Source organism: Camellia sinensis, chromosome 1, assembly GCF_055761805.1.
Source record: "Camellia sinensis isolate YWXY chromosome 1, ASM5576180v1, whole genome shotgun sequence".
NCBI classification, from domain to species: Eukaryota; Viridiplantae; Streptophyta; class Magnoliopsida; order Ericales; family Theaceae; genus Camellia; species Camellia sinensis.
Genome location: NC_138961.1, coordinates 226968380 through 226984087, shown reverse-complemented (window position 1 = coordinate 226984087; position 15708 = coordinate 226968380). Strand labels below are relative to the sequence as shown.

Here is a 15708-nt window from a genome sequence, read left to right as displayed (position 1 = left end):
TCCGATTAATAAACGGAGCATTTGTCGGTACAAGTTAGGTTTCGTTTGGAAAGTGAATTAACTTTTTAGATTTTTAGATTTTTTAGTATGGGACTAAAATGTCTCGTTGGGATTGAGTTTTTTTTTTTTACTTTTTTGACTTTTATGAGAGAAAAAATGAAATGATTATAATTTGAATGTGACATTTTGTCTTATTAACTTTTTATCTATTTTATTTTTTGTGACTATTTTAGCTTGATAGCCCCATGCCAAATGAGGGCTTAATATATTTTCTAAAACAATAAAAACTTGCATCCTAATTTTTTGTAAACATTTTGTGTCTTTTATTTCAAATGTTATTCCCTTAAATAAAATTATAGAAAAACAAATAAACAAACCAACAAAACTCTCCATTTTTAATTATTACAAATCATCAAATTGTTCACTTTATTCTTTTAGAAGTATTTTTGTAAAAAAATTAAAAAATTATTTATATGCAAATAAAATACCACTCATTTGATTCCTTTGACCAATTATAATCCAACTTGGCTTATTTTATAAAGTAGATTAAAAAGTTGATTTTCAGATTTATTTTTTTTAACCTTTCTGAAAAAATATAAAAAAAAATTAAAAATAATGTAATTTAAAAAATTAAAAAGTTAAAAAATTATCTTTTAGCTGAATTTTCAAAATAACTCCTAGTCCTCATTAAGATAAATGCAGAAATTTGTTACGTAAAGCAACTTAAAAAGTGATGTTGAGGTTGTGTTTGGTAGAGTTTTAGAATTATGATTTAAGAATAGAGTTGTATTTTAAATTTGTAAGTTTTGAAATTATGATTTGTGTGTGAAAAATTTGTTTGATTATGAGTTTTGAATTGAGTTTGTAATTTTTGATGTGACATATGATGCTTGATTTAAAAACTTACAACTCATAATTAAATACACAACCCAAAATTTTATTCAAAACTCATAAAAAAAATTTAAAAAATTTCGAAAATATTTTTTATTTAAAATATAAAAATAACAAGTGTCAAAAAAAAAAAGCACTGTTCGGGTCAACAGACCGGACGTTTGGAGGACATCTAGGAGGATGATCGGGTAGACATGTTTTCAAAAATGGGTGTGAAATTAATTTTTAAAAATTCTAACCAAACACAGCCCTCAAACCAAGGTATGAAATTATGTTTCTAAAACTCCATCAAACACAATCTTATTTTCTTTCTTAGCACAAAAACCATTTTTTCTCTCTACTCTATCCCTCTCTGACATCTCTCTCTCTACGAAAATAAAAATTTAAAAATAAAAGCGGTTTGAGCTCTTCGGAGAGTTTTGGAAAGATAGTTAAAAGTTAGTTTTTGACTTTTAACTAAGTTTTTGGTTTTTTTGGAAAAGTAAGTTGAAAAGTTGATGCCTCCGTTTGGGAAGTGGGTTGGCTTTTTGGCTTTTTGGCTTTTTTGGCTATTTTAGCCTGGGCTTAAAAGCTTGGTTTGGGAAGGGCTTTTTGGCTTTTTGGCTTTTTTGAGTTTTTTTGTGAGAGAAGAATGTAATGATTATGGGTTGGATGTGATGTTTTGTTTGTTATGGCTAAAATAGCCTATTTTGTTTTTTATGGCTAAAATAGCCAAAAAAGCTCCAACTATGGCTTCCCAAACGAAGCCAAAGAGTTACATTTGATTTTTTTGATTAATATTTATTTATAATGTCACATCACAATTAAATGACTAAATTATACTCGCCCAATGTAAAAAATTTATATTTTCACCCATATACATATAAAAAAAAATATAAAAATATAATTATAATTTTATATGTCACTTTTTTAAATTTGTCAAATGATTCCTTACTAAAAAAAAACCAACCGTGCTTTTTTAACAAAAAGATACAAACATAACTTTTCACTAAAGTCGCCAAAAGAGCACTTCCCACAAACAAATCAAAACGGAAAGATAGAGGGATGGGAAATTGGGTGACAGTCTACGCAATAAAATAAAGAGTGTGTTTGATTGGGAGATTAGGGGGAATTATTTACTAGTTGAATTGCTTATTCGAAGGAAAAAAATATTCATCGTTTGTTTTTTTTAGTCTATCAGACATGGAGTCTGACTGGACTTCATATCCCTCATATGAGAGGTTATTGTACCCTAGAGGAGGGGGTGAGATTATCTTCATAGGATTATTTACTGTTGGGATTATGTGATGAAATGACCATTTTAACTCTCTAATATTTAATTATGTATTATATTTGTAACAACTTAGATTTTTAATTATTCTGAAAAATTTATACTAATATTATTTAATCTCAATTTGAAAAATATATAATTTATTTAATATTATTATACGTAATTTTATAAAATAATATAATTATTAAGAATTTAGGAGTTAATAAATAAATAACAATAATAATAATAATAATAATAATAATAATAATGGACAAAAGTGAAATATTGTGAAAGGTGGCCAAACACCTATTAAGTCTAAGTCTTAGATGTGGTGAATTATCACCTAGGAAATTAATTATAGGATGAGTCACCTGTTAAGCTCAGGTATAAAAGGAGGAGGTGATTCGGCTGGGTGAAGAAAAAGAAAAAGAATAGAAAGAGAGAAGAATAGAAAGAGAGAAAGAAAGAAAAGAAAGGGAGAAAGAAAAGAAAACGGAAGCTGAAAATGTCTTTAATAGTAAAAAAAAGGGTGAGATATTAAAGTTAAGGTGAGTTATATTATATCTTGAGTTATCAAAATATATTTTACGTATGTTTTGACTTATCAAAATCTGTTTCATACAAGTTATGTTTTATTAGTATATTAAGCCTCCGTTTGGCAAGTTGGGTTAGGAGTTTTTTTGGCTATTTTAGCCATAAAAGACAAAATATGCTATTTTAGCCACAAAAAACAAAACATCACATCCAACCCATAATCATTACACTCTTCTCTCACAAAAAAAGCTAAAAAAGTCAAAAAGCTAAAAAGTCCTTCCCAAACCAAGCTTTTTACCCCAGGCTAAAATAACCAAAAAAAGTCAAAAAGCCAACCCACTTCCCAAACCAACCCTAATAAAAGTTATGTTTTATAAAATTTTTAGTTACGTGGTTTTATTTCTGAATCCTATTTCTGAAAAGGAAATCCATGGATATATTTGTTTATATTTAAAAGAATATTTGACTATAACTTTATAAACAATTTTATTTTGTAAATACCACCATGGGAGTCCTATGCTTTGGGGGACTTAAATAACCATTGGTCTCTATTTGACCACTTTGTAGTCCTCTGTTTGTCATGGATCCATTGACCTCTGTTGTGTGCGGAGCAAAGTGCTATGCGGAACTAAGTGCTACACTATTGCGGGAGCCACCTCTAGAATCCGTACAAGCTACCTTTTAAATCCGTACCTCTGTTCTGACTGTCACTTCTGTAACTTCTGTTCTATTCTGTACCGTGGTTATGGTTATATATTTACATAATTTCTGTATTTCAGTTCTGCTACTTAAATGAGCAGTTTCTGCCACTTACATTATTTGTTTACCAAATTACCACGATTATGATTATTTATTTACATAATCTCAGTTTTGCTACTTAAAGGATTATTTGTTCCGACTAAGTTATCTTAAATGTTTTGGCCTAATTAACTATCCATGGTTATTTCGTGTCCCTTATGCTCTTAGTATAATATTTTTCACTCCTTATACTCTTGGTATAATATTTTTCACTTTATCATGTGCTTATAGTTGTTTGCCAATTTTCAGGAAACATGCAATTCAGAAATAATTTTTGAAAAATCTTAGATGCGGGGCTACGGAATAGACGCACACAACACTTTTATAATATTTTTCTATGTAAATATCGGCCTTTTTGGTCAATACATTTTGTAATAAAAATGAAGCTCCAATGATTATTTTAGTACCCTCATTTAAATTTTACTTCCGCTCGCGTTTATTGATTTGTTTAAGAATTGGCCGGAGGTAACCTCAGTTACTGACCATCACGATACTTAACCCTTGGGTACGGGGAGCGGATCGTGACAATATTTAGTAAAATTCAAAAAAATTTAAATGTCTCAATTTAAAAATAAAATAATTTTATTTAAATTTTTATTGATGTTTTATTTATTTAATTTTTTAAAATGATTTTTATAAATATTTTATTGATGTTTTATTTTAAAATTTTGTTTATATTTTATCTGATTTCATTATTTAAATTTTAATAGATGTTTTCTTTAATTTCATTATTTAATTGTTATTATTTTTTAAAATAAATTTATTTAAAATTTTAATTAAAAAATAACATATATTTATATTGATATTTTATTTAATTTTTAAAAAATAAATTTATTTAATTGTGTAAAAAATAAAATCAATAAATAAATTTTTATTTAATCGAGGTAAAAATAATTAAAATATCAAAAATATGTTTAATATTACTATTACTTAGTAAACAATTGGAAAAAAGGTAAAATAGTTTTTTGTTCATTTATCCAGTCTGTCCAACCAAATATTGGATTCATTAAAAATAGTCCTTTCTAGACATCTAATTCCATGAGAAAACAAATACATGATACATATCAAATCCAATTAAATAGTCTGGGGGATTCACAATTCGAGGATTCAAATCCGATGGATTTTAATCCCCTTTATCTAGTCCGTCCAATCAAACACATCCTAAATGTTTAAAGATGAGAGAAATTTATGTGTAAGTCTTAATAGACGGATTTATTATTCAATAAGTGTTATGATAATTAATGATATTTTTTATCAAACGCCAATAAAAAACGCTACTAATTATTAATTATCAATGACAGCTTAAAAAATTTATTAAAAAAAAGTCATTAATTACAAAATTTAGCGACAATTTAAAAAAAGTTACAAAAAGTCACTAATTTTCAACTTTCAACAACAGTTTAAAAAATTCGTCACAGAAAAAACCACTAATTATAAGTTTTAGCAACAATTTATAAAAATCGTGACCAAAAAAAAAATTATTAATTGTTAATTTTCAGCGACATGTAAAAAATCGTCACGAAAAATTATTTTTAAAGACAATTTTACAGAGACTTATTTTCAATAGGACTTTATAGGAATTAAAACTAACTATTAGGATCTATTAATAGATTATCCTAAAGAAAAGGGACTTACGCATAAGTTTTTATAAGTGAACTTATTATTCAATAAGTTCTATGAAAATTAATGGTATTTTTCATCAAATACTATTAAAAAATATCATTAATTGTTAATTTCAGCTATAGATTAAAAATTTTATCACAAAATATGTTACTAATTATAAATTTTAACGATAGTTTTAAAAAATCATCACAAAAAACGTTATTAATTTTTAACTTTTAGCAGCAGTTTAAAAAATTTGTCACAAAAAAAATTACTAATTATAAATTTTAACAACAATTTCTAAAAATCGTGACAAAAAAAATCACTAATTGTCAATTTTTAACGACATATATAAAAAATATTATGAAAGTTTATTTTTAACAACAATTTTATTATGATTTATTTTTAATAAAATTTGATTGAAATTAAATCTAACTATTAAGACCTATTAATAGTTTCCTTTCAAGAGATAAATAGCCTTGACACTCAAATCTGTTGTATTCTAACAATTCAACAATAAATCAGGTTGTTCTCCCCAATACACATGAACCAAATTGTACATTAATATCAATCCTGAAAATATCATATTGTTCATGACAAAAAAGAAAGATTAATTTTGTGGAAGAGAGAGAACGACAGAAGAACAGGAAGGAAATGAAAGTGAATAATAAAATCAATAATGATTCATCCCCCTTTTCCTCCCACCCCCTTTGACCCCCTCTCTCTCTTATTGGTTATATTTTCTTTTTCTTTTTTTTTTTTTTCATGCTCCTCCAATCACCACCCGTCACGTGACAAAGGGGGTGAGAGGGTGACCCCCAAGAGGGAGTCCCAAGCATTATTCTAATAAAATATATTTTCTAGGCAAGAGAGAGAAGGTTGGGTTTACGCTTATCCAGCAAAAGTAAATTTTTACTTTTTTACACCTTTTTTTTTTTTTTTTAATTATTAACTTTTACGTAACTTCCTAAAACACCCTTTTATAGTGTGATTAAAGAAGCAATGGTTAGTCCTCTAAAAAAAAAAAAAAAAAAAAAAAAAAAAGAGAAAAAAGAAAAAAAGAAAAAGAAGGCACGGTATTCAAAACATATAGGATGAAATAAAACTTTCAAATTTCAACCTATACAAGAGACAAACATGAAAACAATCAAAATTCATAAATTTTCAAATTTCATAGGTTAATGAAATTCAATACTAACTGTTGTCATCCAAAAAATAAAAATAAATTCAGTGTTTTGTCAATTGAGGTATTCTTGAACCTTACTATAGCACTCCAGCAGTTCATTCATGCATAAAAATTTGACAGTCACTTTTCAAACATGTTCAGATGCTGAAACCAATGTCCCAATACACAAACTCATTTACACACTCATACAAGTGGCGTCAGGATCCTCTGAAGTGAAAACCCTGAAGTCATCTCCTAGAGCGATCCATCCAGCGGCGTCGTTTTGGTGAGTAATTTGAAAAGAAAAAAAAAAAAAATCAACTTTGGTTCAAAACATCAAGGTTCTGAAAATATGAAGCATTAGAGATAGAGAGAGAGAGAGAGAGGCTGAGAGGAGGGAGGAACCCTTCCCACCCCCGAAGCGCCACGGCCGCCGCCGCTTAATTTTTGAAGCAGCTCCTTTTCTCCTCAATAGCATCATCTTCCAAGAATTTTCCCAATTTCTCAACAATCTCACCTACTTCAGTCAGCCACCTCTCAACATCTGATTCAATGAGTTCCCCATTTCTTTTGGCTACATACCCTCCTTCAACCCTAGATCTCTTATCTTGCAATTTCTCAAGTAATTCTCTGATGTTTTTCACATTTTTATTGTAGTGAAACAGATAACCAAATCGATTGGTGATGGGAGGGAATATGAAATCCAATAGTTTCGAAGCAACTGGAGCAATCATGGAAATATAACTCATTTTTCTCTCTTATTTTCACTTTTCTTCATATCATCAAAATGACAATATAAAAAGCAAAATCAAAGAGTATGTGACAGGAGCTTTTAAAGCTTACCTATCTCTCTTGCTTTGCTTTTGCTTGCCTTCCCAAATGAAAGCTGATTTCAACTGTTGACGCGTCGGGGGTGGGAGGGGCTCCTCCTCTCAGCCCTTCTCTCTCTCTCTCTAATGCTTCATATTTGCAGAACCCTTAATGTTTTGAACCAAAGCTGATTTTTTTTTTTCTTTATTTTTTTTTCTTCAAATTACTCACCAAAACAACGTCGTTTTGGTGAGGTTAATTTCAACCGTTCGATGGATCACTCTAGGAGATGACTTCAGGGTTTTCACTTCAGAGGATCCTGACTCCATACAAGTGCATGAGTAAGTACACACAACCCAACCCTAGCAAGATAAAAGCAAATACGAGTGACCAAAAGCACACTGAACCTGTCAAATTCTACATAATTAACTTGTGAAAATAGAAAACATACAATTTTTTTTTTTTTTTTTTTGATTCAATACAAATTTTGCGACGAGGTACCATCTGATCTCAATATTATAGAGCAAGACACCTAACAACCCAATCTGAAGAACAATTATAAAATCTTTTGGAACCAAAAATGAAATTTTACATGCCAGTGAGGATAAATTTAATAGTTAGGAGGACCTTTACTTGGCTCAATTGCGGCTTCTCTGCAAATTCTCATGGCTTTTTGTGTGTGGGTCATGAAGAAGGAAAAAAAAGGAATCATACCATCCACTCTAAAAGGAGGCTGGCGAGTGTTCTTGTTGAAAAAGATCAGGACTTCAACCTATAAACACTAATAAAAGAACCATGTACCAGAGACTAATATGCTCGCTTGCTGACCAAGTTACTGGGCGACTTTGCACCATTGGTTGCGGAGGTTCACATGGACAAAGGTAATGACAATCTTCTATCCTTCTTCTTTGCCAGTGTCTGCCTAGCAATTCTCAGGCGTATGGGAAGAAGGATACCAATACATACGACAACAAAAGAAAGCCAAAAATGTCTGTAGTAAAGGGTCACATAAGACGACACTAGAAGCACGCAAAACAGAAATGCCCACAAGGATGCCACAGCAACATCGGCCCTGAAAAAGTTTAACACAACCTTTACATTTAATCAATAGCATATAGGGCACTTCAATGCTCTGAAATATAAAGAATATTATGATTCTGTGATATATCAAAATGTATACTGTGAAGACAGGAAAGTTTGGCTGATAATGTAAATCCAATAGGGGCACGACAAGGTGAAACATGTTTACAGCTTGAACTAATCATTTAGACATAATTACAAACACAGATTGTGTAACTGAACTGATATACAACACGCTCAAAACACTGCATCTAAAAATTTCAATTTTTAATATGTCACTTATTAACAAATGGATGCACATCCACAGAAAGTTGACAACCCACTAGTTGCCTTAGTCTAAGTAGCACAGACATGAATATGTGACACAACACAGACACACCAACACGGCGATTTAAAAAAAAAAAAATATGATACGAAATGAAGCATTACTATGAAGAGATTCATCATATAGGTCACGTTCAGAAGGTTCATGAAGTGTTTTAAGAAATGTCTATGAAGTGTCCAATATTTTGAATTTAATTTTTTAATTAAGACACATTAAAGGAATGCCGGACCCAATTTTAGGACTCATATCCCACATGACAAGCCTCCTCCAGAGAAGTGTTTGTTCTTCTGAAGCATTGGTAGTTCCATATAAGGTATAGTTACAACTGTTTTATTGCTATTTCTAGCACTTGCCTTTATTCCAAGTGCAAGTGGTTGTCTTATCAAGTGTTGTTGATACAGCACTCTTTTCTCCCCTTTTTGTTAAATTGCCACGTGAGATACCCCTCCCTCTCTTGTAAGTACACTTTGTATGTTTATGGGGTACATCCTGTTTAATTCAGATATTTATTAGGGACTTCTCAGATAAACAGATATTTGTATCTCTCTCTCAGACCAAATACAACAATCAAACCATCAAAAGCAGCACCCTGAAATCCAGTCAAGCTATATTACAAACACCAAGCCATCATCTAAGGAATAGTTCATTTTTTCCCAAATTTTGCTTGTTACTCTCCTTGGACAGGGACAAATGTGAAACACCCAGAATACATCTCAAAACTTGCTTGTCTTCTTTACTCCAAGACTTAAAGTGACACATAAAAGGGCCTCTTTCACATAAGAGAAAGAAGCTGGCTAACCAAAACAAATTGCCCTAGTCGTAAAAGCACACAGACAATGAACCAGCACCCAATTCACTCATTTCAAGTCTGAGTTATGCTTATCACACTTATTTGTCAAAAGACACAAATTCAAACTTTTAAAGCAATATACTTAACTTAAAAAAATAAATAAATAAATAAGCAATATACTCAATCTTTGAAGTTCTGCAAAATACTAAGATCAAAGGAGAAACTTCAGAAGAACCTTCACCGCCTAGCTTAAAACTATGGGGAAATCACAATCCTTCTCAAAAAAAAAAAATAATTCAATTCAATGGTAAATCTTATACACTTAAATAATTAAATTCATAAACTTTTTCATTAATCTGTAATTTTTGTTAATAAATACTACTGAAGTGTAATTTCCCCTAAAACAATCAACTGCCAGACTAGAAACCAGCAAAAAAATTACAGAACTGAAAAAGTAGCAGATTTGATTCCACTTAACTCTACTGGCCTAATACTAAACTCAAACAGCAAGGTAACAACTGTTTGATTATATCTAGCTCCCATTCCTGAAAACGCCTACAAAATATTAAACCTGCTCTTTCAGTTCAAAAACCATGGCAGCAAACTATTAATCTCAACATTTGTAACCCAAAACTCAAAATTTTATCTCATAAATGTTTTCCACGTGCTTTAATGAGTGGATATGCATGAATGTTCACATAATCAAATCATCGAAGTAATCCCCAGTGAAAAATGACAGTCTTCTGCACTGAACATGTCCCACTAGACAACTGTAGAAAAACTAAGAACTTGCATCATCAAATTTGAAGAATTTATCAGAAAAAGTAAATCAAATACCCAAAACTTGTCAGATTGTCCTCCCTAATAATACCAATGACAACATATTCGTAAAGGCATATTTGATTATCACATTATAAATGCTTCTCTTGGTTTTTTCAAATCAATTTTTTTCAATAACACAAAGCAATTACCAGATTCCAAAAGGAGGAACACATTTAAGAAGATCAAAATCTAGAAATTCAAGCCAAAAGAGACCATAAGATACATAGCAAACAAACATCTTCAAACAGATTACACAAAAATGTAGAGAGAGAGAGAGAAATATACCAGGATGTGATATGGGGTTTGGGAGAGAAGAAAATGAGACCAGGACACTTGTGCTGAGATCGGATCTGGTAATCTCTGAGTTGTTCGACGAGTTTGGAACGAGTTATCATATCTTCGGAGACCAACGACCTAGAAACAGAAACTCGAATGACTCCAAATTTTTTCCCAATTCTATGGAATTTGACTTGAATTCGAACAAAGAGTTTGAATTTCCAGTGATAGATCGGAATTCAAATTGCATACGCAATGAATCAAGAATTGAAGTTTGGGGTTGGGTTGTTTGGTGGCTACTGATATTGAAACACCACGAAGAGTGATAACCCAGAGCCTAACAGTGACTAATTTTGAGAGCTAGGTCATCTTCAACTCGAATGGTGTTTTTCCATCTGTTCGTGATTAGGGCTGAGGAAAGTATCAGTAGTAAGTTGTCGGCGTGGTTTTGAAAATCGGATCGGACCGGTCGGTTCGACCGGTTATCGATCGGAATTTTAATTCAAATATATTTTTTAAATTGTTCGAATTTAAAAACTTATTTATTTAGGAAGAATCGAAAAACCGACGGTTGAACGGTCGGTGAAATTGAATTTTTTTTTTGTGATTCCTTCTAACTTTTTTTTAATCTTTCTTTCATATTATATATATATATATATACATATATATAAAAGAATATAAAAAAATTTTAATTGGTAACTCTCTTTTAAGGATATCCTCTTATGAATTCTATTAAGAGTTTAAAATTATTGTGAAAATCTTTACCTATTTATAAGAAAAAAAATTCTTTCAAAAAAATTAAAAAAATTCATGTGGGATTCAATCAAATGTATTGGAGGAAATACTAAAATTTTGATATCTCTCTAAAATTTTTACTCTCTTTTTAATCAAATTATTTGAATTAAAATTATATGGAAAGAATATTGAATATTTGATTTCTTCTTCTAAAATTAAAATTAATATTATTTTAAAATATATTATTATATTTTTCAGTAAAAAAATATTAGGAGAAATATTTAAGATAATTTCATATTTAATTTTTTTTAATTGATAGTTTTATTACTTATATTTTTATTTGAATATATTTATTATGTCATGGTTTGATTTCAGTTTAACTCGACAATTGAATTGATGACCCGTCCACTCGATCCCTTTTTCGATTTGCTAACTGATCCGATTATTAAAACATTTGTCGAATTATCCTAGTCATACGTCACAGAGAACCCCCATTAAAATATGAAAATTATTTAATAAGTGTTTACCATGTTGTTGTTAAGGATTTAAAATTAATGAAATGTAACATTACTCCTTTTTAAATATAATTCGAATTATTTTAAGAGTATTGTTATTCTAAGATCAAAAAATAAATTCAATTTTTAAAGTCAATCATGCGACAATCAATCACGTAAAGGCAACGTACTGTCTCATATTTTTTTTAATTATCAACTAATTATATAATTTATACACATCATTAAATCTAAAAAATGAGTTAATAAAGTGAACTTGTATACTATTATTTTTCTTAGGTCAAGATTACAATTGGCCTTAAAAAGTTTCACATCCATTTTATAATTTTTATTTTTATTTTTTATAAATTTATATATCACAAAACCTTCATTTGATTAAATATTTTATCTTTGTCATTTTGCATATATCAAATTTTTAGTCAATTAAATTCTATAGATCTTTTATTTAGATGGTGTTTCATGCCATGAATTTTGAAGAAATATCAAATTGTGAAACTACAAGTACATTTTATTTGATTTAAAAAACATATAACAAATATCTTGGTAAAATACCAAATGAAGGTTACGTCTTGTCGGATCCACTCATAAAATGGTATCCAAATGCCGATAAAAATAATTCAAATTCCCCTGTGAACTAAATTTAATTGTATTTTTTGATGAGTCAGGTTAAAAATATTTAAATTTCCTTATATAACAAGTTTGGCCTAAACGCGATTAACGAGTTAGCACATAAACTAAGCCCAATGGTCCAAAATTAAGCCTACCTTTGAAGTATTTTTTGGTATAATTTTTAAAAAATTTAAAACTTGTTACTTGTTACTTGTTACTTGTTTGTTTTGTATTTTTACTTTAATTTTAAAACTTAGACTTGGGATTATTTGAATGTAATTAATTTAGTGACTTTTTAATTAAAATATAAGTTGAAAGTATAAAAAATATTTGAGAATGACGTGAAAAAAGGTAGAGATAATGATTTTTTTTTTTTTGACATTTTTATATGATTTTTTTAAATAATTTTTTAATTTTTTAATCAATTGCTAACCATCCTATTAATCCAACTGAGCCAGTCGGGCCAGAGTTTGGGCTTCGATCGAGGGCCGGGCCGGGCCGGGCGGCGTACGGTTGAGCGAGATAAAGACCCTTTTAGAACCCAAAAAATGTACAAACTGAAAGGTGAATGGGAGATGAATATAGTATAAATAAATGATATATAAATTTATTTTTTAAATTTAATAATATATAAGTGATATAATTAATTAATAATTTCAAATATATATATAAATAATATTTTTAATTTATTAATTGATTATCATCGCTGTGGGGATATATTTTCTGAGTACCAATACGTGGCCAAGGTGATGCCGACGTGTCAGCCGAGGTGCCACGTGTCCTAATTGTTATGCTGAGGTCATCTCAGATAGGCCGAGGTTACCTCCGAAGATATCGGAATTCGAGATAAGCGGATGAAGGGCAAGAGTCCTAGAATGAGAGAAGACTTCAGTTTGTATTAAGATAAGACTTTTAGAAAGTTTATCCTAATCTTACCGGGAGTCTAAGATTAGCAGTAATCCTAAGTCCATCGAAGTTAGGCTTCTATGGGGACTAGGTTTATGTTGGCTATAAAAGAGATGTACCCCCATGGGTCTAAGGTACGCTTTTGATACTCAAGCTTGTGAATTTAACACTTGATTTATTTTTTAGAGATATACTGACTTGATCGTCGGAGTGCCCCCGGGTGGACGAACCACCGCCGGAATCTTCTCTTTCTGTTGCAGGTCAGCCAGGTGCCATCTATTCTGCCGGTGCTTTCCAGCTGGTTACTAAGCGGGTAGTGTGGTCAGAAAATCACTCATACAATTTGGCGCCGTCTGTGGAAAAAAAAAAAGAATAGATGGCTAATGACGGACAGAAGGATCAGATTGGAGACAACGCTCCTGCTAGGAGTGGGAGACCTATCAACCTCGACGTTGAAGGGGACAACCACAACACAGAAACTCGTGACCAGAGTCACAGAGTGAAAGACGCTGGCCAGAAAGGTGACGCACCAAAGACAACAGATCGAAACAGATACTACAACAAAGATGACCTCCAGATATGGAAGGATAGATACCTGCGGAGGAACGAAGACCCTTCCAGAAGGGATGCAAAGACAGGGGGCATGAGCGCTCCCAAGGAGATAACATTCAAGTATAGAAGAACTCATTCTAAGTGAGCAGATCTCGGATTCCAGATCTTGGATCCTGGATCCTAGAAGACATGATCTTGGCCTAGATGAGTAGGTCCGAGAAGAGAAGAGCTCAACCTGAGTGAGCAGGTCCAAGATTCTAGCAGACAAGATCTCGGCACTTAAGACCGAGAAGAGAAGAGCTCAGTGAGCAGATCTCAGATCCCAAAAAATAAAAAAAGAAAACACATAAGGTTGGATTGTAGTTAGCCAGGTTGAAGACCTTTTATAAAGTTCGCAAAGGAGTATGTGGAAGCTATGCAAGGGGCAGAGAGAAGAAGAATATGTTTACCACTTGTTGAAATTTGTAGCAATTTACAAGTTGGTTAAACCGATATGATATTTACCATTTGTTGAAATTCTGTGTGAATTTACAAGTTGGTTAAATCGATATGATGTTTACTACTTGTTGAAATTTGTAGCAATTTACAAGTTGGTTAAATCGATATGATGTTTACCACTTGTTGAAATTTGTAGCAATTTACAAATTTAAGTTAAACCAAAATCATTGTTTAAACACTTGTTGAAATTTGTGGACAATTTACAAGTTGAAGTTAAACCGAGAGCATTGTTTAACACTTGTTGAAATTTGTGGACAATTTCAAGTTGAAGTTAAACCGAGAGCATTGTTTACCACTTGTTGAAATTTGTAGCAATTTACAAGTTGAAGTTAAACCGAAATCATTGTTTAAACACTTGTTGAAATTTGTGGACAATTTACAAGTTGAAGTTAAACCGAGAGCATTGTTTAACACTTGTTGAAATTTGTGGACAATTTACAAGTTGAAGTTAAACCGAAATTCATTGTTTAACACTTGTTGAAATTTGTGGACAATTTACAAGTTGAAGTTAAACCAAGAGCATTGTTTAACACTTGTTGAAATTTGTGGACAATTTACAAGTTGAAGTTAAACCAAAATCATTGTTTAAACACTTGTTGAAATTCTGTGTGAATTTACAAGTTGAAGTTAAACCAAGATGATGTTTAACACTTGTTGAAATTCTGTGTGAATTTACAAGTTGAAGTTAAACCGAGGTCATATTTAACACTTGTTGAAATCTTGTGTGAATTTACAAGTTGAAGTTAAACCGATGTGATATTTAACACTTGTTGAAATTCTGTGTGAATTTACAAGTTGAAGTTAAACCGAGATGATGTTTAACACTTGTTGAAATTCTGTGTGAATTTACAAGTTAAAGTTAAACTGAGGTCGTATCGGAAGAAGATTGATTTGAACACTTGTTGAAATTATGTGTGAATTTACAAGTTATAGTTAAACCGTGGTCATATCGAAAGGAAGATGGTTTAACACTTGTTAAAATTTTGAGAAAAATTTACAAGCTGAAGTTAAACCGAGATTATGATAAAGGATGATGATTAAAACACTTGTTGAAATTTTTGAAAAATTTACAAGTTAGAGTCAAGCTCAAGCAATATTTGCGTACTTGCCGAGACTACCAGGTTGTCAAAACTTGAAATATGAAAAACTGAAGTCTTGATAGAAGACATTGAGAAAGTGACAAGTCTTAAACAACACTTGTAAAAATATTTGTTACAATATTTTCAAGTGTTAAGACAAGGCCGAGATGAGCAAGATTAAAAGTTGTGACAGAGGTATTTTACCCGAAGAGATTGCACAGTCAAGGTGTACTTTGAAGACATGCAAATTATTCTAAGTGTAGAATCATACAAGAGCAAAAAAAAGAAGACATTCATTCAAAGAAGAAATTAGAGAAATACATTTAAAGAAGAAAGAAGGCACTTCAGCCTGAATATTAAAAAATAAATTATTCAGACTACAAAAATGGCACGTCGGCCGGATTAAAAGCATACAAAGAAGGACAAAGTACAAGGTACAAGGTACAAGGAGTAAAAGAAGGAAACAAAACTACTC

General features: G+C 30.8%; 1 long non-coding RNA gene across 1 annotated transcript; it reads right to left on the bottom strand.

The window, feature by feature from the left end:
* Positions 1 to 7451: 7451 nt before the first annotated feature.
* Positions 7452 to 10957, bottom strand: LOC114300501 (uncharacterized). The gene is made up of 2 exons (XR_014345555.1): positions 10352 to 10957; positions 7452 to 8121 (listed from the first exon to the last, which is right to left on the bottom strand). It is a non-coding gene; the product is annotated as an uncharacterized LOC114300501 (long non-coding RNA).
* Between the last annotated feature and the right edge of the window lie 4751 nt (positions 10958 to 15708).